An 18,455-nucleotide genomic window follows, 5' to 3' on the forward strand; every position below is an offset into this window, starting at 1 on the left:
CTCTCATTGTGTATTTTAACAGTTTTACCACAATTAGACAGTTTGCTTAGAACTGTTTACTGGAACCGCCACCATTTTAACTGATTCACACAAAAAATACGCCAAAGCCAATCCTCCTAAATTGTAAACATAAAAACTATTCTCGTGATTCAAAGGCTTTAGACACCAATTCTGAGCTCTGTAAACATGAACTCTTAATAATTGAAAGCACAGTCCCGTGAAAACGCCACCAGAAGTACCCGGACTTTTAAACATTACCAGTATTTTCGTAATTTCACAGCTTTCCACTGGAAACCTCCGTGATTGAATTCGACAGTAAATGTAGTAAGAATCTATTTACGTGTACTTGACGGGTTTATTACACGTTCTTAATCATTTCTGGGAACTCTCATTGTGTATTTTAACAGTTTTACCACAATTAGACAGTTTGCTTAGAAGTATTTACTGGAACCGCCACCATTTTAACTGATTCACACAAAAAAAACGCCAAAGCCAATCCTCCTAAATTGTAAACACAAAAACTATTCTCGTGATTCAAAGGCTTTAGACACCCATTCTGAGCTCTGTAAACATGAACTCTTAATATTTGAAAGCACAGTCCCGTGAAAACGCCACCAGAAGTACCCGTACTTGTAAACATTACCAGTATTTTCGTCATTTCACAGCTTTCCACTGGAAACCTCCGTGTTGAATTCGACAGTAAATGTAGTAAGAATCTATTTACGTGTACTTGAGATGTTTATTACACGTTCTTAATCATTTCTGGTAACTCTCATTGTGTATTTTAACAGTTTTACCACAATTAGACAGTTTGCTTAGAAGTATTTACTGGAACGGCCACCATTTTGACTGATTCACACAAAAAAAACGCCAAAGCCAATCCTCCTAAATTGTAAACACAAAAACGATTGTCGTGATTCAAAGGCTTTAGACACCAATTCTGAGCTCTGTAAACATGAACTCTTAATATTTGAAAGCACAGTCCCGTGAAAACGCCACCAGAAGTACCCGTACTTGTAAACATTACCAGTATTTTCGTCATTTCACAGCTTTCCACTGGAAACCTCCGTGATTGAATTCGACAGTAAATGTAGTAAGAATCTATTTACGTGTACTTGAGGTGTTTATTACACGTTCTTAATCATTTCTGGGAACTATCATTGTGTATTTTAACAGTTTTACCACAATTAGACAGTTTGCTTAGAACTGTTTACTGGAACCGCCACCATTTTAACTGATTCACACAAAAAAAATGCCAAAGCCAATCCTCCTAAATTGTAAACATAAAAACTATTCTCGTGATTCAAAGGCTTTAGACACCAATTCTGAGCTCTGTAAACATGAACTCGTAATAATTGAAAGCCCAGTCCCGTGAAAAAGCCACCCGAAGTACCCGGACTTGTAAACATTACCAGTATTTTCGTCATTTCACAGCTTTCCACTCGAAATCTCCGTGATTGAATTCGACAGTAAATGTAGTAAGAATCTATTTACGTGTACTTGAGATATTTATTACACGTTCTTAATCATTTCTGGGAACTCTCATTGTGTATTTTAACAGTTTTACCACAATTAGACAGTTTGCTTAGAACTGTTTACTGGAACCGCCACCATTTTAACTGATTCACACAAAAAATACGCCAAAGCCAATCCTCCTAAATTGTAAACATAAAAACTATTCTCGTGATTCAAAGGCTTTAGACACCAATTCTGAGCTCTGTAAACATGAACTCTTAATAATTGAAAGCACAGTCCCGTGAAAACGCCACCAGAAGTACCCGGACTTGTAAACATTACCAGTATTTTCGTAATTTCACAGCTTTCCACTGGAAACCTCCGTGATTGAATTCGACAGTAAATGTAGTAAGAATCTATTTACGTGTACTTGAGATATTTATTACACGTTCTTAATCATTTCTGGGAACTCTCATTGTGTATTTTAACAGTTTTACCACAATTAGACAGTTTGCTTAGAAGTATTTACTGGAACCGCCACCATTTTAACTGATTCACACAAAAAAAAGCCAAAGCCAATCCTCCTAAATTGTAAACACAAAAACTATTCTCGTGATTCAAAGGCTTTAGACACCCATTCTGAGCTCTGTAAACATGAACTCTTAATATTTGAAAGCACAGTCCCGTGAAAACGCCACCAGAAGTACCCGTACTTGTAAACATTACCAGTATTTTCGTCATTTCACAGCTTTCCACTGGAAACCTCCGTGTTGAATTCGACAGTAAATGTAGTAAGAATCTATTTACGTGTACTTGAGATGTTTATTACACGTTCTTAATCATTTCTGGGAACTCTCATTGTGTATTTTAACAGTTTTACCACAATTAGACAGTTTGCTTAGAAGTATTTACTGGAACGGCCACCATTTTGACTGATTCACACAAAAAAAACGCCAAAGCCAATCCTCCTAAATTGTAAACACAAAAACGATTGTCGTGATTCAAAGGCTTTAGACACCAATTCTGAGCTCTGTAAACATGAACTCTTAATATTTGAAAGCACAGTCCCGTGAAAACGCCACCAGAAGGACGCGTACTTGTAAACATTACCAGTATTTTCGTCATTTCACAGCTTTCCACTGGAAACCCCCGTGTTGAATTCGACAGTAAATGTAGTAAGAATCTATTTACGTGTACTTGAGGTGTTTATTACACGTTCTTAATCATTTCTGGGAACTATCATTGTGTATTTTAACAGTTTTACCACAATTAGACAGTTTGCTTAGAACTGTTTACTGGAACCGCCACCATTTTAACTGATTCACACAAAAAATACGCCAAAGCCAATCCTCCTAAATTGTAAACATAAAAACTATTCTCGTGATTCAAAGGCTTTAGACACCAATTCTGAGCTCTGTAAACATGAACTCGTAATAATTGAAAGCCCAGTCCCGTGAAAAAGCCACCCGAAGTACCCGGACTTGTAAACATTACCAGTATTTTCGTCATTTCACAGCTTTCCACTCGAAACCTCCGTGATTGAATTCGACAGTAAATGTAGTAAGAATCTATTTACGTGTACTTGAGGTGTTTATTACACGTTCTTAATCATTTCTGGGAACTATCATTGTGTATTTTAACAGTTTTACCACAATTAGACAGTTTGCTTAGAACTGTTTACTGGAACCGCCACCATTTTAACTGATTCACACAAAAAAAATGCCAAAGCCAATCCTCCTAAATTGTAAACGTAAAAACTATTCTCGTGATTCAAAGGCTTTAGACACCAATTCTGAGCTCTGTAAACATGAACTCGTAATAATTGAAAGCCCAGTCCCGTGAAAAATCCACCCGAAGTATCCGGAATTGTCAATATTACCAGTATTTTCGTCATTTCACAGCTTTCCACTCGAAACCTCCGTGATTGAATTCGACAGTAAATGTAGTAAAAATCTATTTACGTGTACTTGAGATGTTTATTACACGTTCTTAATTATTTCTGGGAACTATCATTGTGTATTTTAACAGTTTTACCACAATTAGACAGTTTGCTTAGAAGTGTTAATGGAACCGCCACCATTTTAACTGATTAACACAAAGAAACGACAAAGCAAATCCTCCTAAATTGTAAACATAAAAACTATTCTCATCATTCCAAGGCTTTAGACACCAAATCTGAGCTCTGTAAACATGAACTCGTAATAATTGAAAGCCCAGTCCCGTGAAAATGCCACCCGAAGTACCTGGACTTGTAAACATTACCAGTATTTTCGTCATTTCACAGCTTTCCACTGGAAACCTCCGTGATTGAATTCGACAGTAAATGTAGTAAGAATCTATTTACGTGTACTTGAGGTGTTTATTACACGTTCTTAATCATTTCTGGGAACTATCATTGTGTATTTTAACAGTTTTACCACAATTAGACAGTTTGCTTAGAACTTTTTAGTGGAACCGCCACCATTTTAACTGATTCACACAAAAAATACGCCAAAGCCAATCCTCCTAAATTGTAAACATAAAAACTATTCTCGTGATTCAAAGGCTTTAGACACCAATTCTGAGCTCTGTAAACATGAACTCTTAATAATTGAAAGCACAGTCCCGTGAAAACGCCACCAGAAGTACCCGGACTTGTAAACATTACCAGTATTTTCGTCATTTCACAGCTTTCCACTCGAAACCTCCGTGATTGAATTCGACAGTAAATGTAGTAAGAATCTATTTACGTGTACTTGAGGTGTTTATTACACGTTCTTAATTATTTCTGGGAACTCTCATTGTGTATTTTAACAGTTTTACCACAATTAGACAGTTTGCTTAGAAGTATTTACTGGAACCGCCACCATTTTAACTGATTCACACAAAAAAAACGCCAAAGCCAATCCTCCTAAATTGTAAACACAAAAACTATTCTCGTGATTCAAAGGCTTTAGACACCCATTCTGAGCTCTGTAAACATGAACTCTTAATAATTGAAAGCACAGTCCCGTGAAAACGCCACCAGAAGTACCCGTACTTGTAAACGTTACCAGTATTTTCGTCATTTCACAGCTTTCCACTCGAAACCTCCGTGATTGAATTCGACAGTAAATGTAGTAAGAATCTATTTACGTGTACTTGAGATATTTATTACACGTTCTTAATCATTTCTGGGAACTCTCATTGTGTATTTTAACAGTTTTACCACAATTAGACAGTTTGCTTAGAACTGTTTACTGGAACCGCCACCATTTTAACTGATTCACACAAAAAATACGCCAAAGCCAATCCTCCTAAATTGTAAACATAAAAACTATTCTCGTGATTCAAAGGCTTTAGACACCAATTCTGAGCTCTGTAAACATGAACTCGTAATAATTGAAAGCCCAGTCCCGTGAAAAAGCCACCCGAAGTACCCGGACTTGTAAACATTACCAGTATTTTCGTCATTTCACAGCTTTCCACTCGAAACCTCCGTGATTGAATTCGACAGTAAATGTAGTAAGAATCTATTTACGTGTACTTGAGATATTTATTACACGTTCTTAATCATTTCTGGGAACTCTCATTGTGTATTTTAACAGTTTTACCACAATTAGACAGTTTGCTTAGAACTGTTTACTGGAACCGCCACCATTTTAACTGATTCACACAAAAAATACGCCAAAGCCAATCCTCCTAAATTGTAAACATAAAAACTATTCTCGTGATTCAAAGGCTTTAGACACCAATTCTGAGCTCTGTAAACATGAACTCTTAATAATTGAAAGCACAGTCCCGTGAAAACGCCACCAGAAGTACCCGGACTTTTAAACATTACCAGTATTTTCGTAATTTCACAGCTTTCCACTGGAAACCTCCGTGATTGAATTCGACAGTAAATGTAGTAAGAATCTATTTACGTGTACTTGACGGGTTTATTACACGTTCTTAATCATTTCTGGGAACTCTCATTGTGTATTTTAACAGTTTTACCACAATTAGACAGTTTGCTTAGAAGTATTTACTGGAACCGCCACCATTTTAACTGATTCACACAAAAAAAACGCCAAAGCCAATCCTCCTAAATTGTAAACACAAAAACTATTCTCGTGATTCAAAGGCTTTAGACACCCATTCTGAGCTCTGTAAACATGAACTCTTAATATTTGAAAGCACAGTCCCGTGAAAACGCCACCAGAAGTACCCGTACTTGTAAACATTACCAGTATTTTCGTCATTTCACAGCTTTCCACTGGAAACCTCCGTGTTGAATTCGACAGTAAATGTAGTAAGAATCTATTTACGTGTACTTGAGATGTTTATTACACGTTCTTAATCATTTCTGGTAACTCTCATTGTGTATTTTAACAGTTTTACCACAATTAGACAGTTTGCTTAGAAGTATTTACTGGAACGGCCACCATTTTGACTGATTCACACAAAAAAAACGCCAAAGCCAATCCTCCTAAATTGTACACATAAAAACTATTCTCGTTATTCAAAGGCTTTAGACACCAATTCTGAGCTCTGTAAACATGAACTCGTAATAATTGAAAGCCTAGTCCCTTGAAAAAGCCACCGGAAGTACCCGGACTTGTAAACATTACCAGTATTTTCGTCATTTCACAGCTTTCCACTGGAAACCTCCGTGATTGAATTCGACAGTAAATGTAGTAAGAATCTATTTACGTGTACTTGAGATATTTATTACACGTTCTTAATCATTTCTGGGAACTCTCATTGTGTATTTTAACAGTTTTACCACAATTAGACAGTTTGCTTAGAACTGTTTACTGGAACCGCCACCATTTTAACTGATTCACACAAAAAATACGCCAAAGCCAATCCTCCTAAATTGTAAACATAAAAACTATTCTCGTGATTCAAAGGCTTTAGACACCAATTCTGAGCTCTGTAAACATGAACTCTTAATAATTGAAAGCACAGTCCCGTGAAAACGCCACCAGAAGTACCCGGACTTGTAAACATTACCAGTATTTTCATAATTTCACAGCTTTCCACTGGAAACCTCCGTGTTGAATTCGACAGTAAATGTAGTAAGAATCTATTTACGTGTACTTGAGATGTTTATTACACGTTCGTAATCATTTCTGGGAACTCTCATTGTGTATTTTAACAGTTTTACCACAATTAGACAGTTTGCTTAGAAGTATTTACTGGAACGGCCACCATTTTGACTGATTCACACAAAAAAAACGCCAAAGCCAATCCTCCTAAATTGTAAACACAAAAACGATTGTCGTGATTCAAAGGCTTTAGACACCAATTCTGAGCTCTGTAAACATGAACTCTTAATATTTGAAAGCACAGTCCCGTGAAAACGCCACCAGAAGTACCCGTACTTGTAAACATTACCAGTATTTTCGTCATTTCACAGCTTTCCACTGGAAACCTCCGTGATTGAATTCGACAGTAAATGTAGTAAGAATCTATTTACGTGTACTTGAGGTGTTTATTACACGTTCTTAATCATTTCTGGGAACTCTCATTGTGTATTTTAACAGTTTTACCACAATTAGACAGTTTGCTTAGAACTGTTTACTGGAACCGCCACCATTTTAACTGATTCACACAAAAAATACGCCAAAGCCAATCCTCCTAAATTGTAAACATAAAAACTATTCTCGTGATTCAAAGGCTTTAGACACCAATTCTGAGCTCTGTAAACATGAACTCGTAATAATTGAAAGCCCAGTCCCGTGAAAAAGCCACCCGAAGTACCCGGACTTGTAAACATTACCAGTATTTTCGTCATTTCACAGCTTTCCACTCGAAACCTCCGTGATTGAATTCGACAGTAAATGTAGTAAGAATCTATTTACGTGTACTTGAGATATTTATTACACGTTCTTAATCATTTCTGGGAACTCTCATTGTGTATTTTAACAGTTTTACCACAATTAGACAGTTTGCTTAGAACTGTTTACTGGAACCGCCACCATTTTAACTGATTCACACAAAAAATACGCCAAAGCCAATCCTCCTAAATTGTAAACATAAAAACTATTCTCGTGATTCAAAGGCTTTAGACACCAATTCTGAGCTCTGTAAACATGAACTCTTAATAATTGAAAGCACAGTCCCGTGAAAACGCCACCAGAAGTACCCGGACTTTTAAACATTACCAGTATTTTCGTAATTTCACAGCTTTCCACTGGAAACCTCCGTGATTGAATTCGACAGTAAATGTAGTAAGAATCTATTTACGTGTACTTGACGGGTTTATTACACGTTCTTAATCATTTCTGGGAACTCTCATTGTGTATTTTAACAGTTTTACCACAATTAGACAGTTTGCTTAGAAGTATTTACTGGAACCGCCACCATTTTAACTGATTCACACAAAAAAAACGCCAAAGCCAATCCTCCTAAATTGTAAACACAAAAACTATTCTCGTGATTCAAAGGCTTTAGACACCCATTCTGAGCTCTGTAAACATGAACTCTTAATATTTGAAAGCACAGTCCCGTGAAAACGCCACCAGAAGTACCCGTACTTGTAAACATTACCAGTATTTTCGTCATTTCACAGCTTTCCACTGGAAACCTCCGTGTTGAATTCGACAGTAAATGTAGTAAGAATCTATTTACGTGTACTTGAGATGTTTATTACACGTTCTTAATCATTTCTGGTAACTCTCATTGTGTATTTTAACAGTTTTACCACAATTAGACAGTTTGCTTAGAAGTATTTACTGGAACGGCCACCATTTTGACTGATTCACACAAAAAAAACGCCAAAGCCAATCCTCCTAAATTGTACACATAAAAACTATTCTCGTTATTCAAAGGCTTTAGACACCAATTCTGAGCTCTGTAAACATGAACTCGTAATAATTGAAAGCCTAGTCCCTTGAAAAAGCCACCGGAAGTACCCGGACTTGTAAACATTACCAGTATTTTCGTCATTTCACAGCTTTCCACTGGAAACCTCCGTGATTGAATTCGACAGTAAATGTAGTAAGAATCTATTTACGTGTACTTGAGATATTTATTACACGTTCTTAATCATTTCTGGGAACTCTCATTGTGTATTTTAACAGTTTTACCACAATTAGACAGTTTGCTTAGAACTGTTTACTGGAACCGCCACCATTTTAACTGATTCACACAAAAAATACGCCAAAGCCAATCCTCCTAAATTGTAAACATAAAAACTATTCTCGTGATTCAAAGGCTTTAGACACCAATTCTGAGCTCTGTAAACATGAACTCTTAATAATTGAAAGCACAGTCCCGTGAAAACGCCACCAGAAGTACCCGGACTTGTAAACATTACCAGTATTTTCATAATTTCACAGCTTTCCACTGGAAACCTCCGTGTTGAATTCGACAGTAAATGTAGTAAGAATCTATTTACGTGTACTTGAGATGTTTATTACACGTTCGTAATCATTTCTGGGAACTCTCATTGTGTATTTTAACAGTTTTACCACAATTAGACAGTTTGCTTAGAAGTATTTACTGGAACGGCCACCATTTTGACTGATTCACACAAAAAAAACGCCAAAGCCAATCCTCCTAAATTGTAAACACAAAAACGATTGTCGTGATTCAAAGGCTTTAGACACCAATTCTGAGCTCTGTAAACATGAACTCTTAATATTTGAAAGCACAGTCCCGTGAAAACGCCACCAGAAGTACCCGTACTTGTAAACATTACCAGTATTTTCGTCATTTCACAGCTTTCCACTGGAAACCTCCGTGATTGAATTCGACAGTAAATGTAGTAAGAATCTATTTACGTGTACTTGAGGTGTTTATTACACGTTCTTAATCATTTCTGGGAACTATCATTGTGTATTTTAACAGTTTTACCACAATTAGACAGTTTGCTTAGAACTGTTTACTGGAACCGCCACCATTTTAACTGATTCACACAAAAAAAATGCCAAAGCCAATCCTCCTAAATTGTAAACATAAAAACTATTCTCGTGATTCAAAGGCTTTAGACACCAATTCTGAGCTCTGTAAACATGAACTCGTAATAATTGAAAGCCCAGTCCCGTGAAAAAGCCACCCGAAGTACCCGGACTTGTAAACATTACCAGTATTTTCGTCATTTCACAGCTTTCCACTCGAAATCTCCGTGATTGAATTCGACAGTAAATGTAGTAAGAATCTATTTACGTGTACTTGAGATATTTATTACACGTTCTTAATCATTTCTGGGAACTCTCATTGTGTATTTTAACAGTTTTACCACAATTAGACAGTTTGCTTAGAACTGTTTACTGGAACCGCCACCATTTTAACTGATTCACACAAAAAATACGCCAAAGCCAATCCTCCTAAATTGTAAACATAAAAACTATTCTCGTGATTCAAAGGCTTTAGACACCAATTCTGAGCTCTGTAAACATGAACTCTTAATAATTGAAAGCACAGTCCCGTGAAAACGCCACCAGAAGTACCCGGACTTGTAAACATTACCAGTATTTTCATAATTTCACAGCTTTCCACTGGAAACCTCCGTGTTGAATTCGACAGTAAATGTAGTAAGAATCTATTTACGTGTACTTGAGATGTTTATTACACGTTCGTAATCATTTCTGGGAACTCTCATTGTGTATTTTAACAGTTTTACCACAATTAGACAGTTTGCTTAGAAGTATTTACTGGAACGGCCACCATTTTGACTGATTCACACAAAAAAAACGCCAAAGCCAATCCTCCTAAATTGTAAACACAAAAACGATTGTCGTGATTCAAAGGCTTTAGACACCAATTCTGAGCTCTGTAAACATGAACTCTTAATATTTGAAAGCACAGTCCCGTGAAAACGCCACCAGAAGTACCCGTACTTGTAAACATTACCAGTATTTTCGTCATTTCACAGCTTTCCACTGGAAACCTCCGTGATTGAATTCGATAGTAAATGTAGTAAGAATCTATTTACGTGTACTTGAGGTGTTTATTACACGTTCTTAATCATTTCTGGGAACTATCATTGTGTATTTTAACAGTTTTACCACAATTAGACAGTTTGCTTAGAACTGTTTACTGGAACCGCCACCATTTTAACTGATTCACACAAAAAAAATGCCAAAGCCAATCCTCCTAAATTGTAAACATAAAAACTATTCTCGTGATTCAAAGGCTTTAGACACCAATTCTGAGCTCTGTAAACATGAACTCGTAATAATTGAAAGCCCAGTCCCGTGAAAAAGCCACCCGAAGTACCCGGACTTGTAAACATTACCAGTATTTTCGTCATTTCACAGCTTTCCACTCGAAATCTCCGTGATTGAATTCGACAGTAAATGTAGTAAGAATCTATTTACGTGTACTTGAGATATTTATTACACGTTCTTAATCATTTCTGGGAACTCTCATTGTGTATTTTAACAGTTTTACCACAATTAGACAGTTTGCTTAGAACTGTTTACTGGAACCGCCACCATTTTAACTGATTCACACAAAAAATACGCCAAAGCCAATCCTCCTAAATTGTAAACATAAAAACTATTCTCGTGATTCAAAGGCTTTAGACACCAATTCTGAGCTCTGTAAACATGAACTCTTAATAATTGAAAGCACAGTCCCGTGAAAACGCCACCAGAAGTACCCGGACTTGTAAACATTACCAGTATTTTCGTAATTTCACAGCTTTCCACTGGAAACCTCCGTGATTGAATTCGACAGTAAATGTAGTAAGAATCTATTTACGTGTACTTGAGATATTTATTACACGTTCTTAATCATTTCTGGGAACTCTCATTGTGTATTTTAACAGTTTTACCACAATTAGACAGTTTGCTTAGAAGTATTTACTGGAACCGCCACCATTTTAACTGATTCACACAAAAAAAAGCCAAAGCCAATCCTCCTAAATTGTAAACACAAAAACTATTCTCGTGATTCAAAGGCTTTAGACACCCATTCTGAGCTCTGTAAACATGAACTCTTAATATTTGAAAGCACAGTCCCGTGAAAACGCCACCAGAAGTACCCGTACTTGTAAACATTACCAGTATTTTCGTCATTTCACAGCTTTCCACTGGAAACCTCCGTGTTGAATTCGACAGTAAATGTAGTAAGAATCTATTTACGTGTACTTGAGATGTTTATTACACGTTCTTAATCATTTCTGGGAACTCTCATTGTGTATTTTAACAGTTTTACCACAATTAGACAGTTTGCTTAGAAGTATTTACTGGAACGGCCACCATTTTGACTGATTCACACAAAAAAAACGCCAAAGCCAATCCTCCTAAATTGTAAACACAAAAACGATTGTCGTGATTCAAAGGCTTTAGACACCAATTCTGAGCTCTGTAAACATGAACTCTTAATATTTGAAAGCACAGTCCCGTGAAAACGCCACCAGAAGGACGCGTACTTGTAAATATTACCAGTATTTTCGTCATTTCACAGCTTTCCACTGGAAACCTCCGTGTTGAATTCGACAGTAAATGTAGTAAGAATCTATTTACGTGTACTTGAGGTGTTTATTACACGTTCTTAATCATTTCTGGGAACTATCATTGTGTATTTTAACAGTTTTACCACAATTAGACAGTTTGCTTAGAACTGTTTACTGGAACCGCCACCATTTTAACTTATTAACACAAAGAAACGACAAAGCAAATCCTCCTAAATTGTAAACATAAAAACTATTCTCGTCATTCCAAGGCTTTAGACACCAAATCTGAGCTCTGTAAACATGAACTCGTAATAATTGAAAGCCCAGTCCCGTGAAAATGCCACCCGAAGTACCCGGACTTGTAAACATTACCAGTATTTTCGTCATTTCACAGCTTTCCACTGGAAACCTCCGTGATTGAATTCGACAGTAAATGTAGTAAGAATCTATTTACGTGTACTTGAGGTGTTTATTACACGTTCTTAATCATTTCTGGGAACTATCATTGTGTATTTTAACAGTTTTACCACAATTAGACAGTTTGCTTAGAACTGTTTACTGGAACCGCCACCATTTTAACTGATTCACACAAAAAATACGCCAAAGCCAATCCTCCTAAATTGTAAACACAAAAACTATTCTCGTGATTCAAAGGCTTTAGACACCCATTCTGAGCTCTGTAAACATGAACTCTTAATATTTGAAAAGGCAGTCCCGTGAAAACGCCACCAGAAGTACCCGGACTTGTAAACATTACCAGTATTTTCGTCATTTCACAGCTTTCCACTCGAAACCTCCGTGATTGAATTCGACAGTAAATGTAGTAAGAATCTATTTACGTGTACTTGAGATATTTATTACACGTTCTTAATCATTTCTGGGAACTCTCATTGTGTATTTTAACAGTTTTACCACAATTAGACAGTTTGCTTAGAACTGTTTACTGGAACCGCCACCATTTTAACTGATTCACACAAAAAGTACGCCAAAGCCAATCCTCCTAAATTGTAAACATAAAAACTATTCTCGTGATTCAAAGGCTTTAGACACCAATTCTGAGCTCTGTAAACATGAACTCGTAATAATTGAAAGCCCAGTCCCGTGAAAAAGCCACCCGAAGTACCCGGACTTGTAAACATTACCAGTATTTTCGTCATTTCACAGCTTTCCACTCGAAACCTCCGTGATTGAATTCGACAGTAAATGTAGTAAGAATCTATTTACGTGTACTTGAGATATTTATTACACGTTCTTAATCATTTCTGGGAACTCTCATTGTGTATTTTAACAGTTTTACCACAATTAGACAGTTTGCTTAGAACTGTTTACTGGAACCGCCACCATTTTAACTGATTCACACAAAAAATACGCCAAAGCCAATCCTCCTAAATTGTAAACATAAAAACTATTCTCGTGATTCAAAGGCTTTAGACACCAATTCTGAGCTCTGTAAACATGAACTCTTAATAATTGAAAGCACAGTCCCGTGAAAACGCCACCAGAAGTACCCGGACTTTTAAACATTACCAGTATTTTCGTAATTTCACAGCTTTCCACTGGAAACCTCCGTGATTGAATTTGACAGTAAATGTAGTAAGAATCTATTTACGTGTACTTGACGGGTTTATTACACGTTCTTAATCATTTCTGGGAACTCTCATTGTGTATTTTAACAGTTTTACCACAATTAGACAGTTTGCTTAGAAGTATTTACTGGAACCGCCACCATTTTAACTGATTCACACAAAAAAAACGCCAAAGCCAATCCTCCTAAATTGTAAACACAAAAACTATTCTCGTGATTCAAAGGCTTTAGACACCCATTCTGAGCTCTGTAAACATGAACTCTTAATATTTGAAAGCACAGTCCCGTGAAAACGCCACCAGAAGTACCCGGACTTGTAAACATTACCAGTATTTTCGTCATTTCACAGCTTTCCACTCGAAACCTCCGTGATTGAATTCGACAGTAAATGTAGTAAGAATCTATTTACGTGTACTTGAGATATTTATTACACGTTCTTAATCATTTCTGGGAACTCTCATTGTGTATTTTAACAGTTTTACCACAATTAGACAGTTTGCTTAGAACTGTTTACTGGAACCGCCACCATTTTAACTGATTCACACAAAAAATACGCCAAAGCCAATCCTCCTAAATTGTAAACATAAAAACTATTCTCGTGATTCAAAGGCTTTAGACACCAATTCTGAGCTCTGTAAACATGAACTCTTAATAATTGAAAGCACAGTCCCGTGAAAACGCCACCAGAAGTACCCGGACTTTTAAACATTACCAGTATTTTCGTAATTTCACAGCTTTCCACTGGAAACCTCCGTGATTGAATTTGACAGTAAATGTAGTAAGAATCTATTTACGTGTACTTGACGGGTTTATTACACGTTCTTAATCATTTCTGGGAACTCTCATTGTGTATTTTAACAGTTTTACCACAATTAGACAGTTTGCTTAGAAGTATTTACTGGAACCGCCACCATTTTAACTGATTCACACAAAAAAAACGCCAAAGCCAATCCTCCTAAATTGTAAACACAAAAACTATTCTCGTGATTCAAAGGCTTTAGACACCCATTCTGAGCTCTGTAAACATGAACTCTTAATATTTGAAAGCACAGTCCCGTGAAAACGCCACCAGAAGTACCCGTACTTGTAAACATTACCAGTATTTTCGTCATTTCACAGCTTTCCACTGGAAACCTCCGTGTTGAATTCGACAGTAAATGTAGTAAGAATCTATTTACGTGTACTTGAGATGTTTATTACACGTTCTTAATCATTTCTGGTAACTCTCATTGTGTATTTTAACAGTTTTACCACAATTAGACAGTTTGCTTAGAAGTATTTACTGGAACGGCCACCATTTTGACTGATTCACACAAAAAAAACGCCAAAGCCAATCCTCCTAAATTGTAAACACAAAAACGATTGTCGTGATTCAAAGGCTTTAGACACCAATTCTGAGCTCTGTAAACATGAACTCTTAATATTTGAAAGCACAGTCCCGTGAAAACGCCACCAGAAGTACCCGTACTTGTAAACATTACCAGTATTTTCGTCATTTCACAGCTTTCCACTGGAAACCTCCGTGATTGAATTCGACAGTAAATGTAGTAAGAATCTATTTACGTGTACTTGAGGTGTTTATTACACGTTCTTAATTATTTCTGGGAACTCTCATTGTGTATTTTAACAGTTTTACCACAATTAGACAGTTTGCTTAGAAGTATTTACTGGAACCGCCACCATTTTAACTGATTCACACAAAAAAAACGCCAAAGCCAATCCTCCTAAATTGTAAACACAAAAACTATTCTCGTGATTCAAAGGCTTTAGACACCCATTCTGAGCTCTGTAAACATGAACTCTTAATAATTGAAAGCACAGTCCCGTGAAAACGCCACCAGAAGTACCCGTACTTGTAAACGTTACCAGTATTTTCGTCATTTCACAGCTTTCCACTCGAAACCTCCGTGATTGAATTCGACAGTAAATGTAGTAAGAATCTATTTACGTGTACTTGAGATATTTATTACACGTTCTTAATCATTTCTGGGAACTCTCATTGTGTATTTTAACAGTTTTACCACAATTAGACAGTTTGCTTAGAACTGTTTACTGGAACCGCCACCATTTTAACTGATTCACACAAAAAATACGCCAAAGCCAATCCTCCTAAATTGTAAACATAAAAACTATTCTCGTGATTCAAAGGCTTTAGACACCAATTCTGAGCTCTGTAAACATGAACTCGTAATAATTGAAAGCCCAGTCCCGTGAAAAAGCCACCCGAAGTACCCGGACTTGTAAACATTACCAGTATTTTCGTCATTTCACAGCTTTCCACTCGAAACCTCCGTGATTGAATTCGACAGTAAATGTAGTAAGAATCTATTTACGTGTACTTGAGATATTTATTACACGTTCTTAATCATTTCTGGGAACTCTCATTGTGTATTTTAACAGTTTTACCACAATTAGACAGTTTGCTTAGAACTGTTTACTGGAACCGCCACCATTTTAACTGATTCACACAAAAAATACGCCAAAGCCAATCCTCCTAAATTGTAAACATAAAAACTATTCTCGTGATTCAAAGGCTTTAGACACCAATTCTGAGCTCTGTAAACATGAACTCTTAATAATTGAAAGCACAGTCCCGTGAAAACGCCACCAGAAGTACCCGGACTTTTAAACATTACCAGTATTTTCGTAATTTCACAGCTTTCCACTGGAAACCTCCGTGATTGAATTCGACAGTAAATGTAGTAAGAATCTATTTACGTGTACTTGACGGGTTTATTACACGTTCTTAATCATTTCTGGGAACTCTCATTGTGTATTTTAACAGTTTTACCACAATTAGACAGTTTGCTTAGAAGTATTTACTGGAACCGCCACCATTTTAACTGATTCACACAAAAAAAACGCCAAAGCCAATCCTCCTAAATTGTAAACACAAAAACTATTCTCGTGATTCAAAGGCTTTAGACACCCATTCTGAGCTCTGTAAACATGAACTCTTAATATTTGAAAGCACAGTCCCGTGAAAACGCCACCAGAAGTACCCGTACTTGTAAACATTACCAGTATTTTCGTCATTTCACAGCTTTCCACTGGAAACCTCCGTGTTGAATTCGACAGTAAATGTAGTAAGAATCTATTTACGTGTACTTGAGATGTTTATTACACGTTCTTAATCATTTCTGGTAACTCTCATTGTGTATTTTAACAGTTTTACCACAATTAGACAGTTTGCTTAGAAGTATTTACTGGAACGGCCACCATTTTGACTGATTCACACAAAAAAAACGCCAAAGCCAATCCTCCTAAATTGTACACATAAAAACTATTCTCGTTATTCAAAGGCTTTAGACACCAATTCTGAGCTCTGTAAACATGAACTCGTAATAATTGAAAGCCTAGTCCCTTGAAAAAGCCACCGGAAGTACCCGGACTTGTAAACATTACCAGTATTTTCGTCATTTCACAGCTTTCCACTGGAAACCTCCGTGATTGAATTCGACAGTAAATGTAGTAAGAATCTATTTACGTGTACTTGAGATATTTATTACACGTTCTTAATCATTTCTGGGAACTCTCATTGTGTATTTTAACAGTTTTACCACAATTAGACAGTTTGCTTAGAACTGTTTACTGGAACCGCCACCATTTTAACTGATTCACACAAAAAATACGCCAAAGCCAATCCTCCTAAATTGTAAACATAAAAACTATTCTCGTGATTCAAAGGCTTTAGACACCAATTCTGAGCTCTGTAAACATGAACTCTTAATAATTGAAAGCACAGTCCCGTGAAAACGCCACCAGAAGTACCCGGACTTGTAAACATTACCAGTATTTTCATAATTTCACAGCTTTCCACTGGAAACCTCCGTGTTGAATTCGACAGTAAATGTAGTAAGAATCTATTTACGTGTACTTGAGATGTTTATTACACGTTCGTAATCATTTCTGGGAACTCTCATTGTGTATTTTAACAGTTTTACCACAATTAGACAGTTTGCTTAGAAGTATTTACTGGAACGGCCACCATTTTGACTGATTCACACAAAAAAAACGCCAAAGCCAATCCTCCTAAATTGTAAACACAAAAACGATTGTCGTGATTCAAAGGCTTTAGACACCAATTCTGAGCTCTGTAAACATGAACTCTTAATATTTGAAAGCACAGTCCCGTGAAAACGCCACCAGAAGTACCCGTACTTGTAAACATTACCAGTATTTTCGTCATTTCACAGCTTTCCACTGGAAACCTCCGTGATTGAATTCGACAGTAAATGTAGTAAGAATCTATTTACGTGTACTTGAGGTGTTTATTACACGTTCTTAATCATTTCTGGGAACTATCATTGTGTATTTTAACAGTTTTACCACAATTAGACAGTTTGCTTAGAACTGTTTACTGGAACCGCCACCATTTTAACTGATTCACACAAAAAAAATGCCAAAGCCAATCCTCCTAAATTGTAAACATAAAAACTATTCTCGTGATTCAAAGGCTTTAGACACCAATTCTGAGCTCTGTAAACATGAACTCGTAATAATTGAAAGCCCAGTCCCGTGAAAAAGCCACCCGAAGTACCCGGACTTGTAAACATTACCAGTATTTTCGTCATTTCACAGCTTTCCACTCGAAATCTCCGTGATTGAATTCGACAGTAAATGTAGTAAGAATCTATTTACGTGTACTTGAGATATTTATTACACGTTCTTAATCATTTCTGGGAACTCTCATTGTGTATTTTAACAGTTTTACCACAATTAGACAGTTTGCTTAGAACTGTTTACTGGAACCGCCACCATTTTAACTGATTCACACAAAAAATACGCCAAAGCCAATCCTCCTAAATTGTAAACATAAAAACTATTCTCGTGATTCAAAGGCTTTAGACACCAATTCTGAGCTCTGTAAACATGAACTCTTAATAATTGAAAGCACAGTCCCGTGAAAACGCCACCAGAAGTACCCGGACTTGTAAACATTACCAGTATTTTCATAATTTCACAGCTTTCCACTGGAAACCTCCGTGTTGAATTCGACAGTAAATGTAGTAAGAATCTATTTACGTGTACTTGAGATGTTTATTACACGTTCGTAATCATTTC

Source organism: Myotis daubentonii, chromosome 17 (genome assembly GCF_963259705.1).
Source record: "Myotis daubentonii chromosome 17, mMyoDau2.1, whole genome shotgun sequence".
In the NCBI taxonomy this organism is placed as follows: domain Eukaryota; kingdom Metazoa; phylum Chordata; class Mammalia; order Chiroptera; family Vespertilionidae; genus Myotis; species Myotis daubentonii.